Source organism: Pseudophryne corroboree, chromosome 8 (assembly GCF_028390025.1).
Source record: "Pseudophryne corroboree isolate aPseCor3 chromosome 8, aPseCor3.hap2, whole genome shotgun sequence".
Lineage (NCBI taxonomy): Eukaryota > Metazoa > Chordata > Amphibia > Anura > Myobatrachidae > Pseudophryne > Pseudophryne corroboree.
The window spans coordinates 145125090-145142412 of NC_086451.1; the positions used below are offsets into that span (position 1 = coordinate 145125090).

Below are 17323 nucleotides of genomic sequence, written 5' to 3' on the forward strand. Positions count from 1 at the left end.
CTCTGCACACTTGTGTCTGCTGGAAAGAGAGATACAACGTAGTCTGAACTGACTTCACGTGTGGCAAGTTCGAAGGGTTGGAGAACCTTGCACAAGATGGAAATCATTCTCTACTGCGCTTGAGTCAGGTGCATTACCCCTCCTTTGCCTATATCGTAGGTGGATGTATAGGCTTGAATGGCCTTTTGCTGCTCTTGTATCCTCTGAAGCATATAGAGTGTTGAATTCCACCTCGTTACCACCTCTTGCTTCAGTTGATGGCAGGGCAGGTTCAGGCGTGTTAGCTGGCACTCCAGTCTTCGGCACATGGTGGCTGAATGCCGAAAGTGGCCTGCAATTTTTTGGGCCACCGACAGCATCTCCTGCACACCCCTGTCATTTTTCAAAACATTCTGCACCATAAAATTAATTGTATGTGCAAAACATGGGATGTGCTGGAATTTGCCCAGATGTAATGCACGCACAATATTGGTGGCGTTTTCCGATATCACAAATCCCCAGGAGAGTCCAATTGGGATAAGCCATTCTGCAATGATGTTCCTCAGTTTCCGTAAGAGGTTGTCAGCTGTGTGCCTTTTACTGAAAGCGGTGATACATAGCGTAGCCTGCCTAGGACCGAGTTGGTGTTTGTGAGATGCTGCACTGGTGCCGCTGCTGTTGTTGCTGTGGGAGGCCATACATCTACCCAGTGGGCTGTTACAGTCATATAGTCCTTAGTCTGCCCTGTTCTACTTGTCTCCATGTCCGTGGTTAAGTGGACACTGGATACAACCGCATTTTGTAGGACACTGGTGACTCTTTTTCTGACGTCTGTGTACAGTCTCGGTATCGCCTGCCTAGAGAAGTGGAACCTAGATGGAATTTGATACCAGGGACACAGTACCTCAAATAATTCTCTAAGTCCCATAGAACTAATGGTGGATACTGGACGCACGTCTAACACCAACATAGCTGTCAAGGCCTCAGTTATCTGCTTTGCAAAAGGATTACTGCTGTCATATTTCATCTTCCTCACAAAAGACTGTTGGACAGTCAATTGCTTACTGGAAGTAGTACAAGTGGTCTTCCAACTTCCCCTCTGGGATGACGATCAGCGGCAGCAACAGAAGGCGTAACACTCAAGGATCCTCCAGAGGAGTCCCGGTTAGGAAAGGACTCCTCAGTCTTAACAGTGACATGGCCTGCAGGACTACTGATGTTCCTGACTGAGGAGGAAGTTGACATTGAGGGAGTTGGTGGTGGGGCTTGCAGGAGCTTGGGTACAGGAGGAAGAAGGGATTTAGGTGTCAGTGGACTGCTTACGCTCTTACCCAAAGTTTCACAGCTTGACACTGACTTCTGATGAATGCGCAGCAGGTGACGTATAAGGGAGGATGTTCCTAGGTGGTTAACATCCTTACCCCTACTTATTACAGATTGACAGAGACAACAGATGGCTTGACACCTGTTGTCTGAATTTGTGGAGAAATAATTCCACACCGAAGAGGTGGCTTTTTTGGTAGTTTGCCCAGGCATCACAATGGGCTTTTTCATCCCATGGACAACAAGTGTCTCCCCCGGTGCCTGACTTAAACAAACCACATCACCATCGGAATCCTCATTGTCAACTTCCTCCTCAGCGCCAGCAACACCCATATCCTCATCCTGGGGTACTTGAACAGTGACATCTTCAATTTTAATATCAAGAACTGGACTGTGGGTGCTCCTTCCAGCACTTTCAGGGGGCATGCAAATGGTGGAAGGAGCCACCTCTTCCCATCCAGTGTTGAGAAGGTCAGGCATCGCAACCGCCGACACACTTGGACTCTCCTTGGGGATTTGTGATACCATCTTAGAATGCACAGTTCTTTTCCGTGCTTTTTCCAGATTAACTCTTTTAATTTTTCTCGCGGAAGGATGAGGGCTTCCATCATCATGTGAAGCTGAACCACTAGTCATGAACATAGGCCAGGGCCTCAGCCGTTCCTTGACACTCCATGTCATAAATGGCATATTGGCATGTTTATGTTTCTCCTCAGACCATTTAAATTTCATTTTTTGGGTCTCTTACTGAACTTTGGCTTTTTGGATTTTACATGCCCTCTACTATCACATTGGGCATTGGCCTTGGCAGACGACGTTGATGGCATTTCATCGTCTATGTCATGGCTAGTGGCAGCAGCTTCAGCACTAGGAGGAAGTGGTTCTTGATCTTTCCCTATTTTATCCTCCAAATTTTTGTTCTCCATTATGTTTCTGGAGTTATATAACACAATATTGGACACAGGAATGACTGATGGCTGATGGCCAGGACACTACCACTGGTCTGATGCAGCACAACACAGCAACACTGTGAGGGACTTGTGGTTGTTATTATTATTAGCATCTAGTTCCCTTCGTGGAGAGGACCTTTGCTGTGCGGTGCGCGATGACGTCATCGCGCACCGCTCAGCAAAGTTACTCTCCACGAAGGGAAACTAGACGCGTAGCGTCTAGTTCCCTTCACAGGAGGCGGACGGGGGACGGCAGCGGGCAGCGGAGGCGGACGGGGGACACAGCGGGCAGCAGTGGCGGATCTTGCCACGGTGCGGCGCCCATCGGATGGCGCCAGCGCCCTCCGGAAGGCGGCGCCCCGGGCAAAAGTCCTGCTTGCCCGTGGCAAGATCCGCTACTGTATGTAGAGAAAACATAGGGGGGTGAGTATGAATAAAACCACTTTTACTGAAAAAAGTATATGCTCACATACAGTACATCTCAAGAAAGAAATATCCAGCCTCGTGATCTGGCCTCCGTGCCCCTGGACAGCCTCAGATCCTTAATCAGCCCAGCCAGTCTCCACAAATAGCAGTCGCTAGAGACCTCAGATCACCCGCACTGGAAACAAGGACGATGACGATACCGCATCAAACATCCTCCATGCCACATCCAACGCATTTCGTCAACATGTTGCAATCAGTGTTTTCTCTACATGCTGCAATCTGAGCCCATGGTTGGGGCAAATTGGAGGAGGCTGCACATGTAATCTATGCTATAAACCGCTAAATGGACACGGACATTTAAAGTATATCAGGAAACTTTGCACAATTATATTTACTACTCCTATAGATAGATAAACATAACTGAGAGTTAAAGATTTGGTACATCTATAGGGATGTAAATTTGAGACATTTTAATGTATGTAAATATTAATCCATGGTTCTTGGCGTTACCCAAGGAGCACCCATAGCAGATACGGTAACAAGTGATATGCCATTTTTGTAGTTTGTTAAACTTTTTATTACACACAGTGGAGGTGCAATCCAAATTTTGATCCGATTGTTCGTTTGGGCGTTATCGTTCATGCAACGCAAGCCACGCATCAGTAATGACATCATTATGTCAACCCCCTTTTAATACCCTTAGGGGAGGTTTATTCAAATTCTAATTACGTAGATTTCCTATTTCCCACCTTCAGAATACCTATGTTAAATTTCATCTTCCTAATATATCGGGAAGTAAGAGAATTAGTGATGAGTCAGTGAGTGAGCCAGTGAGTGAACTAAGACTTTCGCATTTATATATATAGATAACAAATCGGGTGCTATCTCCATGTATACAAACTAAAGTATATAAAATCATATCAAAATATAAATAGTCAGTAAATTTGCACAGGAACAGCCACATGTGTAGGATGTCCAAGCTCCTTCTCCAGGAATACACGACACCTCAATTCTGAAAAACAATAAGAAAGACAAAGGTGCCTCCTAGTGCAATATTGTGTAAACAACACCAGTATGTGTTAAATAGGCAACAAGTGAACCCGTACCATGTTAGAAAATTGTAACAGCCTATCTGATTTTTTTGAAGTTACCAGCACCATGCTTTTTCATATTTTAATGGGTCTCAAAATATCATTAAAAAAACATAAAAACAAGCATACATAGTGTAATCCAGTTGTGGGATTAGAACATCATAAACATATATGCTCCTACAATATAAAAGAGAAAAACAATTTATCAGAAGCATTCCATCAGCAGGTCTACCCAAGAAGGAGCTGTGTTTCTTCTCTCAGACTTTGTCAGGGGTAAAATACAAATACAGTGTGGGTGTATATATATATATATATATATATATATACATAAATACATATTTACACACACACACACACACACACACACACACAGACACACACACACACACATATATAAAAGGACATTTATGGTAAGACTTACCATTGTTAAATCTCTTTCTGCGAGGTACACTGGATTCCACAGGGAATAACATCGGGGTGTAGAGTTGGATCTTGATCCGAGGCACCAACAGGCCAAAGCTTTGACTGTTACCAGGATGTATTGCACCGCCTCCTCTATATCCCCGCCTCCAGGCACTGGAGCTCAGTTTTGTTAACCAGTCCAATGCAGTAGCAGGTAAAAGAGACAACAGTAGTTGGTAGCCACATATAACCACATTCTCACGACAGGCAAAGGTACCAGCGGCTAATGCCATACAAACCCAAAGAAGCTAAGTGCGTCAGGGTGGGCTCCCTGTGGAATCCAGTGTACCTCTCAGAAATAGATTTAACAATGGTAAGTCTTACCATAAATCTTCTTTTCTGCAGCGGGGTACACTGATATTCCACAGGGAATAACATCGGGGATGTCCTAAAGCAGGTCCTCATGGGAGGGGACTCACTATAGCGGGCACAGGAACCCGGTGTCCAAAGGAAGCATCCTGGGAGGCAGAAGTATCAAAGGCATAGAACCTGATGAACGTGTTCACTGAGGACCATGTAGCCACCTTGCACAATTGTTCTAGGTACGCGCCACGGCGGGCCGCCCAATTAGGTCCAATAGACCGAGTAGAATGGGCCTTGATAGTAGCAGGAGCTGGAAGTCCAGCCTGTACATAAGCTTGTGCAATCACCATTCTAATACATCTGGCCAAGGTCTGCTTATTTGCAGGCCAGCCACATTTGCGAAAACCAAAAAGGACAAAGAGAAAATCAGATCTCCTAAGAGTGGCGGTTCTCTTCACATATATATGGAGAGCCCATACCACATCCAAAGACCATTCTTTGGAGGACAAACCAGGAGAGGTAAAGGCCGGAACCACAATCTCTTGGTTAAGGTGGAAAGATGACGCCACCATAGGCAGATAACCAGGGTGAGTTCTAAGAACCGCACGGTCACGGTGAAAAATCAGAAAGGGTGACCGACAGGATAAGACACCCAAGTCTGAAACCCTTCTAGCAGAGGCAATAGCCAGCAAAAATAAAACCTTAAGTTTAAGCCATTGAATGTCCACAGACTCAAGAGGTTCAAACGGAGACTCTTATAGGGCATCCAGAACAACTGACAAATCCCAAGGAGCCACATAGGGAGGTTGATCCGTAAAACACCCTGAGTGAAAGTATGAAGGTCAGGCAATGTCGCAATTTGTCTCTGAGACCATACCGACTAGGCTGAAATATGAACCTTGAGGGAGGCCAGACGAAGGCCTAAGTCCAGGCCCTGTTGCAGAAAAGCCAAAAGTTTGGCAGTACTGAACTTGTATACATCATAATTCTTAACCGCACACCAGGTGAAGTAAGAATTCCAGACCCTATAATAAATCCAAGCCGAAGCCGGTTTACGGGCTTTCAACATAGTTTGAATGACCGCCTCAGAAAATCCTTTGGCCCTCAGAACTGTAGCTTCAAGAGCCATGCCGTCAAAGTCAGTCGGGCCAGATCGTGGTAAACACAAGGGCCCTGAACGAGGAGGTCTGGGCATTGTGGAAGTAGAAGAGGACGCTCTATCGAGAGACCCTTCAGGTCTGAGAACCAATGCCGTCTGGGCCACACTGGAGTGATTAGAAGTAGTAATCCTCCTTCTTGCTTGAACTTCCTTATTACCCTGGGCAGGAGTGACACAGGAGGTAACACGTATGGTAGCCGAAAGTTCCATGGAATTGCCTGTGCGTCCACGAACGATGCTTGAGGATCTCTTGTCCTTGCTCCGAAGACCGGAAACCTTGTGATTGTGTCGAGACGCCATCAGGTCTACATCTGGTAGGCCCCACTTGTCCACTAGGAGTTGAAAGACTTCCAGATGAAGGCTCCACTCTCCGGCGTGTACGTCCTGATGACTGAGGAAATCCGCTTCCCAGTTGAGGACCCCCGGAATGAATACTGCCGATATGGCTGGCAGATGGCGTTACGCCCATAGAAGAATCTTTGACACTTCTATCATTGCCATGTGGCTTTGAGTGCCGCCTTGATGATTTATGTACGCTACCATGGTGGCATTGTCCGACTGTACTTGAACAGGTCTGTTGTGTACCAGAGGTAGGTCCAGTTTGAGCATTGAACACTGCCTGCAACTCCAGAATGTATATCGGAAGGAGAGATTCCTCCCTGGTCCACCGACCCTGAAGAGAGTTTTGCTCCTACACTGTGCTCCAACACTGTGCCCCAACCCTGCAGACTGGCATCCTTCATTAGGAGGACCAAGCTCCAGGTGACTGAAGAGAACCTCGGGGGAGTTCACCAGGATCAACAAGTCATCCAGATACGGCAGGATCCTGATACCCTGACGGCATAGAAGGGCCGTCATGACCGCCATGACCTTGGTGAAGATTTGTGGAGCTGTGGTCAGTCCAAAAGGCAAGGCCTGGAATTGATAATGTAGGTTGCCAATAGCAAACTGCAGATATTGCTGATGCGACATGGCAATAGGTATATGTAGGTAAGAATCCTGAATGTCCAGGGATACCATATAGTCCTTGGGCTCCAAGGCCATAACAATAGAGTGAAGAGTTTCCATACGGAATTTGGAAACCTTCACAAATTTGTCCAAAGACTTCAGGTTGAGAAAGGGCCGTGAGGTTCCATTTGGCTACGGAACTAGGAAAAGCGTTGAATAGTACCCCCTGCCTCTCTGATCCAGAGGCACTGGCACTATCACTCCTGTTTCCAGGAGGGATTGTACCACCAAATGTAGAATTTTTGCTTTTAACGGATCCAAAGGGATATTTGTTGCGCAAAACTGGCGAGGGGGATGTTTCCTGAAAGAGATGGCATATCCGTGAGTGACGACTTCCCTCACCCAGGCATCTGAAGTGGTCTGTAACCATACCTGGGCAAACCGCAGAAGTCGGCCTCCCTCCCCGGGGTCCCCCAGGGGAGGCCCGCCCCGTCATGCAGCAGGCTTGTCCGGTTTGGAATCAGGCTGATGGGCAGCCCAGGAACGTTTAGGTTTGGGCTTAGAGGTTTTGGAAGTGTGAGTCTGTTTCGGGTATGCCTGACCCTTTGCTTTACTTTCTAGGTCGAAAGGAGGTACTTTTAACCTTCAGAGCCGAAGGATTAGTACTCGGCAGACATGCATTTTTAGCAGACGCTAAGTCAGCAACAATCTTGTTCAAATCTTCCCCAAAAAGGATATTTCACTTAAAAGGGATCTCCTCCAATGTCTTTTTAGAGTCCAGATCCACAGACCAGGACCACAACCACAAAATCCGGTGAGCCAGAATGTACGTAGTAGACACTTTGGCTGCCAGCACACCGGCATCAGAGGCTGCCTCCTGTATGTAAGGAGAGGCTGTGGTAATATATAAAAGACACTGTCTGGCATTATCAGAAAAATTAGAAGGTCGTTCCGCTTCAACTTCTTGAACCCAGGCTTCAATAGGTTTTGCATCCAAAGAAGCCACTATAGTAGGTCCATGCACAGCACCCGCAAGGGTGTGTCAAAGTCAGAAAAAAATGTCTCTATGCACACTGCCATATTTGCACCGCACACTGGTACATGCTGCGCATGCGTGCGCTTTCCCGTGACTGCGCATACCCGCAATAGCGTGCACTCGCAGGCGCGGTATGCGTATTTACGGTAGAGTTTATGTAGTCGTAGCGTGCGACCCATTCGTTACATATTTTCACAATTAATGTGGTTTATAGATCATGATCCCTTTGATAGTTTCTGAAAGTTTGGTTAATATAGAAGGTCCCTGTCTAAAGGAATCCCTCTTTGTATTGTACGAAGGGTCTAACAGGAATCATACAGCAGTGTTTGGTACCCATCGGAAGAGTATTTAATTAGCAATATTCCGGTGTTGGTTTGGAGCGTATTAATCGCTCGTGCGAATAGTTATGGACATAAGAAGTTTATGTCCATTTCTATTATTTACTCATACTCAGGTATGCGGCGGGAAACCTAGTTTCCCACCCACCTGAGCTGTTGGAAATCGTCACAGCCCACCTGTATGAATCACCCTATGACCTTTTGTTATGATGCAGGGCCGAATTCCTTCGGCCAATGGACAATGGGATTGTAGGGACTATGAGATTGCATTGTGTGTGGGGCATAAATAGGCAGGCCGACCATATCCAACTGCACTCTCTCATCAACGGTTATCTGCTGATAGCCGGGAGCTGGATATCGAGGCGCATGCGATCATACCCTTTGTGCGTAAGTTTTCTCTCCGTAATCATTGTCTTTCTGTGAGCCAATTTCTCTCATCTCTCTCCGTCTCTCTCTCTCTCTCTCTCTCTCTCTCTCCTCTTTTCTCTTATATCTCTCATAGTATTGTATTGTATTGCATTTAGGTCAGAGTAGTATTGTCTTTTTGTATTTGTTGTTTAGTTCTGTGGTTAGGAAGTCTCTGTTATATTGTAGTGTATCATTTGTACTGTTATCCCCTTTATACAAGTATATTAGATATAATACAGTTAATAGGCTTTGGACCCTAAACCAGTATCTGTGTATTTTCTATAGTGTTAAGTGTTCACTTGAGCGTCGGTAACGCTCAAGCAGCTTTGTAGTTAGTCAGGTTACACAAGGTTGCACTTACACCCTGTATTCACATTAAGGTATTCTGTGTATTTCATTGGTATAAGGTTTAGACATAAAGGTATAGCATTGTGAGCGTCTGCACCGCTGGTGACCTCCTCGTGGTCTCGAGCGTAAGCTACGCCATAGCAAATCATTACTCTAGTCATAGCCAATAACGTGTCCTGTGATCACTGGGCCGCGAGCGAACGTGACGCCTGAGCGTCTCGCCTACGGCTGAGCGATCGTTACGCAGATAGCGTACCCTTACGGTACTTCTTAAGCAAACAGCGTACAGTGTTCTTAGACTTCATAAAGGGTTGTTTATACGACAAAGGAATTTAGCATTGTCAATTGGGGACTCGTCCGATCCTTCTCATATCTGCACTAGGTAGATCAGCAGACATTATCCCTCCAGCAAAGGGTGGGAGGTTGTCTCGCAGTGCTGACGGGATAAGCGTCTGCTTGCTTCGCTTAGATAAAGAGTGCTGAAGGAATCCGGGAACCGGAAGTAAGAACAAAACGCTTGTGTCTTTTAAAACTGTTTTATTTCTCTTCTGTCTTGCGTATACACTCACGCATACATATATATCTGCATTTCTGTTTCATTTTCGTATATCACTATTCCTGTTTGCCAATTTTATAGTTGTTAGAAAGTGCTAAAAGAGATTTGCTGTTATTTCATAGTAAAGGTAATAGTTAAAGTATAGAACAACACACGATTTGTCTAGGAGGAGACAAGGCAGTCAGTGTGGATTGCGGTAGATGATCAGGGATCATTTACATTGATAAAAGTATATATTGTGTTACGGTGGATCTTTGCATTGCGTACACGTGTCGCTAACAAAGACTAGCGTACGCAATCCAAAAGGCAGACGCACGCAGCGTACATTACGCAACGTAGCGTCCGGTTACGCCCACGTAGCTCAAAGTCACGAAAAAGGTGAATTAGCGCAAAGCGATAATTAGCGCAAAGCGATAATTAACGCAAAGGCGATAAGTAACGCACAGCGGTAAATAACGCAAATCTATTTTTGGAAAAATCTGAAATTTAGTTTAACAGATCCTGCTCCTAATTGGTAACACTGTTGGACTGAAGACAATTTCTGCGCAGAAATAGATATAGAAACAAAAGTGTACATGTGTTGAGTGAGTGTGTTTTTATACATAAGTTTATACAACTTTAAGGTGGAACCAAAAGGAAAGTCGGGTACTCGTCAAGGGACATACGTGTAAGTGACATATACGGTGGCTAGGGAGGCATCCCTGGTTAAATAATATTTGAGCATTAGAGTATAGCGGACCATAAGGTAACAAGACCAGGAGGTCACAAGGTAACAAGACCAGGAGGTCGTAAGGTACTAAAAAGGTCCGCTATAAAAGTCCAGTGGCACAACCCCTGGGGGCGTTGGTGCAGAACCCATATAGGCCATAAGCTCTTGCTGAAGGAATCGCGGCCGGAAACATCGATTCCATTAAATCTCTCAGTACATAACAGGTAGTGCTTATGTACTGAACGATTGGACCGCACGTAATTGTGTGCAGTAGTTAGTAATCTGACCTAATACCATTAGAGTAAAGTGGTCACAAACGCTATTTGTACATTCTGACGTGATTTGTGTAATTTTTTATTTTTAAAGGGAAGTTCGCTGGTCACTCAGGAACTATCTAACAACCCCACCTTTACTGGAAAGAGTAAGTGTCCTGCGGGTAACCCTCATATGTTCCAGTAAACAGAAGGTTTTTGGTAGGGCCCTGTATCGAGTACGCCAGCACCACGTCGGTGTGATCAGGTCGTATTGGTCGAGGTGGGCGAGTGAGTGGGGTACTCGGTAAACCGCCACCGCCGGCCTACTGTGGAGTAATTTGGTTGTCTGTAAAGGCTTGCTGAAAACCTTGATACAGAAATCCAAGGAGGACTAAGCAACACCTGCAGACTATGGGGGCCAGTTGCTCAGGTAGGGGGCGATCAACCTTGGTTCAGGTTGATTCTGTGAACCGACCAGTTGGGTCGGCACGATATGTAATGTGTGAAAAATATGGAAGTCACACCGAATCTTTATGTGATGAATGGGAGAGAATGACTGTACAAGACAGGGACAAATTCCCAAGAATAGGTAGCTTTAGTCCAGAAGTGTTACAAAATTTAAGGAGGAGGATATGTCTCGTAAAATCAACAAAGAGACGAATTCAACATCATGATTATTTACAGTTATGGCACCAGGAAGGTGAGATACAGAGAGGTTTGGCTCTGGCGGCAGGATCTGGGGCAGTCAGGAAGCTGATAGCCACAGCTCCTCCTCCACCATACATTGCAGGAGAGAAGTTGATTGCGGAGAGAAACGCACTGGGTTGTAAAACACAAACTCTTAGTAACCCTGTAAATGTTAATGATGTTAACCAAATAACTCATGCAAGTATTAACCCGTGCAAGATGTACCCTGTTTTGAACCTTCCTCAGGAGTGTGATCAAGAAGAAGATTCGGCAACAATTTCAGCTCTCTCTCTTGCAGCCACCATAGCAGAGACCACAGTAGGCACAGCGACACCCACGAGATTAGTGAAAGCCCCTAGCGGAGGGATAGGTGAGGTCGTGTCAACGGGTAAGTACGGCACCATGCACTACACTGAAACAATTGTACCACAACAAGCAGTAGAATCTACACAGGAAGAGGCTGTTAGAATTGCTCCTGTAAGGGTAATAGCAGTTCCCAATGGAAAAACAGATGTGTCTGGAGCCACTCCCATAAGGAACATTGCCATGTACACTCCATTTTCCAGAATGGAATTAAGAACAATAGTGTCCGAATTTCCTGACCCCAGGAAGGACTTAGTTGCTAGCCAAAAATACATCAGGGATCTAGGTAACACTGTAGAACCCAACAACAAGGATTGGCAGATACTGCTAAGAGCTTGTTTACCTTCCAATGTCGACGCAACTCAATTTTTAGCTGACTGTGCATTGGATAAAGATGTACCGCTTACCGACGTGTACAACAAGGACAATGTAAAAAGGATAAATTTACAGCTAAAGGAGTATTTCCCAGCCGTTGTTAAATGGAACAAGATATTTTCCATTAAGCAAAAGGAGTCCGAAACGGCAACAGAATATTTTCACCGGGCACTATTAGAAATGGCAAAGTACACTGGTATAGAAGACATTAAGACCAACCCAAACCATCGAGAAGTAGCAGTATCTGTACTGATGGATGGTTTGAAAGAAACATTAAAAGCTAGGGTACAGACCACACAACCATGTTGGCGAGGTCTGTCAGTGTCCACATTGAGAGAGGCTGCTATTGATCACGACAGAAACATCACTAGGCACAGGGAATCGCAAAGTGATAAGTTGATGTCCGTAAGTATACAGGCGCTGACCACAAGGCAGCCTGCGTATGTACCACCGAATCCTGTGGGTAAGGCAAGTGTAATAACATGTTTTTCTTGTAACAGACCGGGACACTATGCACGAGAATGTAGAACAAAGAGTGTACAAAGATCTTTTCAACCCCCTAGACAACGACACGACACACGACATTGGGAGCAGGGTCCACAGAGGCGGAGTTTTGAGCCACATACAGGGGAAACAAAAAGATATCCCCCGAACAGAGATTGGCATGCCTCTGGTAGTTCCCAGCTAACCCCCGCACAAGTAGTCGCTGCCAGCGGGATTCAGGGAGGTCAGCATACCCAATAGGGGTGTGGCCATACCTGTAATCTGCACCCAGTTAAATTGATTGCCAGTCTTGGAAGCGAACCAGAGATTGCAATCAATGTAGCTGGTAAAACTTTAAACTTTCTTGTAGACACAGGGGCGGCCAAGTCAGTGATAAATTCGACAGTGGGCATGAGAACCACTGGTAGGACAATTCCAGCCATGGGAGTAACAGGGGTAGTCCAGCACTACCCTGTTAGCAAACCAGCCGAGATTACAATAGGGCCTTTGCATACCAAGCATTCCTTTTTGCTGGCTGCATCGGCACCAACTAATCTCCTGGGTAGAGACTTACTATGTAAAATGGGTTGCGTCATTTATTGTACTCCTGAAGGTGTATTCTTGGACATACCTGAGAATCACGCTCAGGAGGTACGAGACATGTTAGACTCCCCATCAAAATTAATGTCACATTCCATTATGACAAATAGGAATCCATCCCAAGTAGAAGAGATGACATCTCAGATACCAGAGTCACTTTGGACAAAAGATGGACAGGACACTGGATTAATGGCAAACGTAGCTCCAGTAGTTGTACAAGTAAAAGATGGTAGGATAGCTCCAAAAATCCCACAGTATCCTCTGAAGCCAGAGGTGGAGTTAGGAGTTTTCCCAGTAATAGAGCGCTTGCTACAACAGGGCATTCTAGTAAGAACGTCCAGCACAGCAAATAGTCCCATCTTCCCTGTTAAAAATAGTGGGGGGAGGGGTTACAGGCTAGTGCAGGATCTAAGGGGGATTAACAAAATAGTTGAGAGTCAGTTCCCCGTAGTGCCTAATCCAGCTGTCATCCTAATGCAAATTCCTCCCACTGCCAAATTTTTCACTGTTATTGACCTCTGCTCCGCTTTCTTTTCGGTACCTCTGCACCCTGACAGCCAATATTTGTTTGCATTCACATACAGAGGAGTCCAATACACGTGGACTCGGTTACCCCAAGGTTTCATAGATAGTCCAAGTATATTTTCTCAGGCTTTGCATGATTGTTTACAGTCTTTCCAACCGGAGAGTGGATCAGTGTTGATACAGTACGTGGATGATCTACTACTGTGTTCTGATTCATTGGAGGCATCCCTGAAGGATACGAAACAGCTCCTGTTTCATCTTTCAGACACAGGTCACAAGGTTTCCAAAGACAAGTTACAATTATGCCAAACTAAGGTAAAATATTTGGGACACTGTCTAACACAAGGACTGAGACACCTGACCGCTGATAGATTCCAAGCCATTAGAGACATGACACTGCCACAAACCCAGCAACAGATCAGGACGTTTCTAGGAATGTGTGGGTATTGCCGTAATTGGATCCCAGGGTTTTCCATATTGGCGCTACCTCTGCAGGAAATGGTCTCTTCAAACAAACCTGATCGGATTTCGCATACAGACGAATCCGAAACAGCATTTGAGAGACTTAAGCAATGCCTAACGCAGGCACCAGCACTAGGTATGCCAGACTATGGGAAACCCTTTGAACTATACGGAACAGAAAGTGCTGGGTGCGCAGCAGGTGTACTAACCCAAAAACACGGTGACGCCAGCAGGCCAGTTGCATACTACAGCGCTCAGCTAGATACGGTAGCGCGATCCCTCCCCACATGCTTGCGTAGCGTTGCGGCGATAGCATTGCTAGTGACGAAAAGCGAAGATGTCGTGCTAGGCCACAACCTCACAATCCATACACCGCATGCGGTATCTGCCTTATTGAATTCTGCCCAAACCAGACACGTCTCATCTGCAAGGTTTACAAGATGGGAATTGGCATTAATGGCCCCAGTAAACATCACCATAAGGAGATGCAGTGCATTAAACCCTGCAACATTTCTCCCAGGTGTGCCTGGTCAGACACAAAGGGTGGAAGGTGAGAGTAATGGGGAAGGAGGATTTAATGCAAAGGAAGATACACATGATTGTATGGAATATTTGACCCAAAATTTTACCGCAAGGCCTGACATCAGTGACAATCCACTGGAAGATGCAGAACTCACGTTCTACATGGATGGTAGTTGTCACAGACAGTCAGACTCGGGAGACTTGTGTACTGGATACGCAGTCGTAGATGACCAAGGCACCATAGAAGCGGAACCGCTAGGCCCACCTCACTCAGCCCAGGTTGCTGAACTGGTCGCCCTAACCAGAGCATGTGAATTGGCTAAGGGTAAGTCAGCCAATATCTACACCGATTCTAGATACGCCTTCGGGGTAGTACATGATTTCGGAGCGCTATGGCGGCTCAGAAATTTCATGACGGCGGCTGGTACACCGATAGCGCATGCAGCTCACATAAAAAGGCTTCTAACAGCGATACAGGAACCCGACAGAGTGGCTGTTATCAAATGTAAAGCACATACATATAGCCAAGACCCAGTATCCCTTGGTAACAGCCGAGCAGACGAAGCCGCAAAGCTTGCAGCTGCTACCCCCATACGGACAGACACCACACAACTGATGGTATTTAATACCATCAACACACAGAAGTTGTGTGAGATGCAGAATTTGTGTTCCACACAGGAAAGAGCAGTCTGGAGGGCAAAGGGATATGGCCAGGAGTCCTCAGGGCTCTGGACGGATGGACATGGTAAACCAGTGGCCCCCAGGGCATACCTTCCATGTCTGGCTGAAGCAGCTCACGGGCTGACTCATCTAGGCAAGGAGGGGATGTGCAAATTGGTAAGAGTATACTGGTGCGCCCCAGGATTCTCCTCTCATGCGAGTAAAAGAGCAATGTCATGCCTTACCTGTCTGAGAAAGAATATTGGAAAAGCAATACCTACAGAACCATCCCATATCCCACCTGCCGGCGGCCCTTTCCAGGTAATACAAATTGACTTCATTCAATTACCCCCATGTCGAAATTTGAAATATGTACTTGTTTGTATAGATGTTTTCTCGAATTGGGTCGAAGCTTTTCCAGCAGCTACAAATACCGCTATGTTTACAGCTAAGAAAATTGTGCAGGAATTTGTATGTAGATATGGTATCCCTAGAATCATTGAAAGTGATAGGGGTACCCATTTTACAGGTGATGTCTTTCAAGGAATGTGTAAGTTGATGGGAATTGATAGTAAGCTGCACACTCCGTACCGTCCACAGGCGAGTGCGAAGGTCGAAAGAGTGAACAGCACTATTAAAAATAAATTGAGTAAAGTAATGACAGAGACAGGATTGACGTGGCCAGAAGCTTTACCCATTGTTTTGTATAGCATCAGAACCACTCCCAGGTCCCCTCTTAATCTGTCTCCTTTTGAAATCTTGTTTGGTCGACAACCGCATGTCATGATTAACCCTCAGGATGATTTGAAATGTAACAATGAAGTAACTGTAAAGTACTTGATTAACATGAGTAAGCCGTTGAGGAGTCAAAATGATAATCTGAAGTTGGTGATTCCTGATTTACCAGATAGTAATTGTCATGACATTGAACCTGGGGATTATGTAATGATACGAAATTTTCTACGCTCAGGTTGTCTTATTGATAGATGGGAAGGACCATACCAGGTCTTATTGACTAGCACCACAGCATTGAAGGTTGCGGAGAGAGAGACTTGGGTCCATTCATCCCACTGCAAAAAGGTTGCTGATCCAGAGAAGTCCCGTGATAAGGAACAGACGGTAGAGGTTGTATCACTGGAGTGTCTGTTCCAGGAGGACTGAGGCGGCACCTGAGCCTTGAAGACCGAAAGCAGTTGTCGACTCCCTTCTCCCTTTTATTGTTTTTCTCCACTTCCCAGCCCCTCTCCCTTAAAATTTCTTTTTCCCCCTTCTCATTCTTCTCTATTTCCTCCTCAAAGATGGACTTGCCCCAAGAGACTGTGATCCGGATTTTGATGTTAACCATGATGTTGACCAGAGCAGTCTGTTCCGGCGAGAGTACCATAGAGGTCGAAAGAGGTTCTGGAATGGGTTCCGATTATGATGATGGAGGCGTAGTTTTCCAAGATCAACCAAACCAACAAGCAAAGGCGAGTATCAGAAAACGATCCGATAGAAGAAATTGTGATGGATTGTTAGCTGAAGAAAATTGTATCTGTAGGCTCTGTGATAATCTGGTTGAAGATGGATGCATAAAGAAATGCCAATCCAGTTTTAATATCCATATGGACCGGCATCCATTGAGTGACTATCACTCCTTAGTGGGTAACGTATTAAACCAAACAGATTGTTGGGTATGCTCTCAAGTACCTCAGGGTCACAGCAAATCAGGGCTAGTACCATTTCCTTTAACGTTAGGGGAGGTACTTGAGCTAAGTGGTGGGAGACCGGTGGACCGGAGGTTTAACATCTCCAGCCCTCCTAGTTTGAAGCTCCACCAATACCATGTGGATAGGTCCCTCTTATGTTTTAATATCTCCAATCCCCGTAAGCCGGGAAATTGGGAAGTGTCATGGAGCAACCTTACCATGACCTTTTCACACAGAGCAGATAGAATGCCTACAGATACAGAGCTCGTACGCCACATAGCCAGTAGAGGAAAATCTTTCCGGTATCGATATACCTTAGGAAATAGGATTACTAGAGTTGGAGAGGTATCACCAGGATACTGTGCACATATCGTACAAACCGATACGTGCATTAAGCAGATGGAAGAATTAGGGTCAGGAGATTTCACCTGGAAGGTTTGTAACATGATCATGTCCTTCTCCGTCCCTTATGTTCTCCCCGATGATGCATATTTCATATGCGGGAGAAAGGCGTACAAGTGGCTTGCCCCAAACTCTGAAGGATTGTGTTATATTGGAAAAGTGTTGCCTGAAGTGATGACTGTTACACATGACAAAATGAAGGACATACACCGTGGTGCCCAAGCTCCTTATACTCACACTCATTACGAGCACCGAGTTAAAAGACA

At 45.7% G+C, this 17323-nt stretch overlaps 1 long non-coding RNA gene across 1 annotated transcript in view; it reads right to left on the reverse strand.

Annotated features, from left to right (window-relative positions):
- Positions 1–3613: 3613 nt before the first annotated feature.
- Positions 3614–17323, reverse strand: part of LOC134947573 (uncharacterized) — a 54290-nt gene continuing 40580 nt past the window's right edge. The window contains exon 3 of the long non-coding RNA XR_010182633.1: positions 3614–3690. This is a non-coding gene — a long non-coding RNA (uncharacterized LOC134947573). The remainder of the gene's footprint in view (positions 3691–17323) is intronic.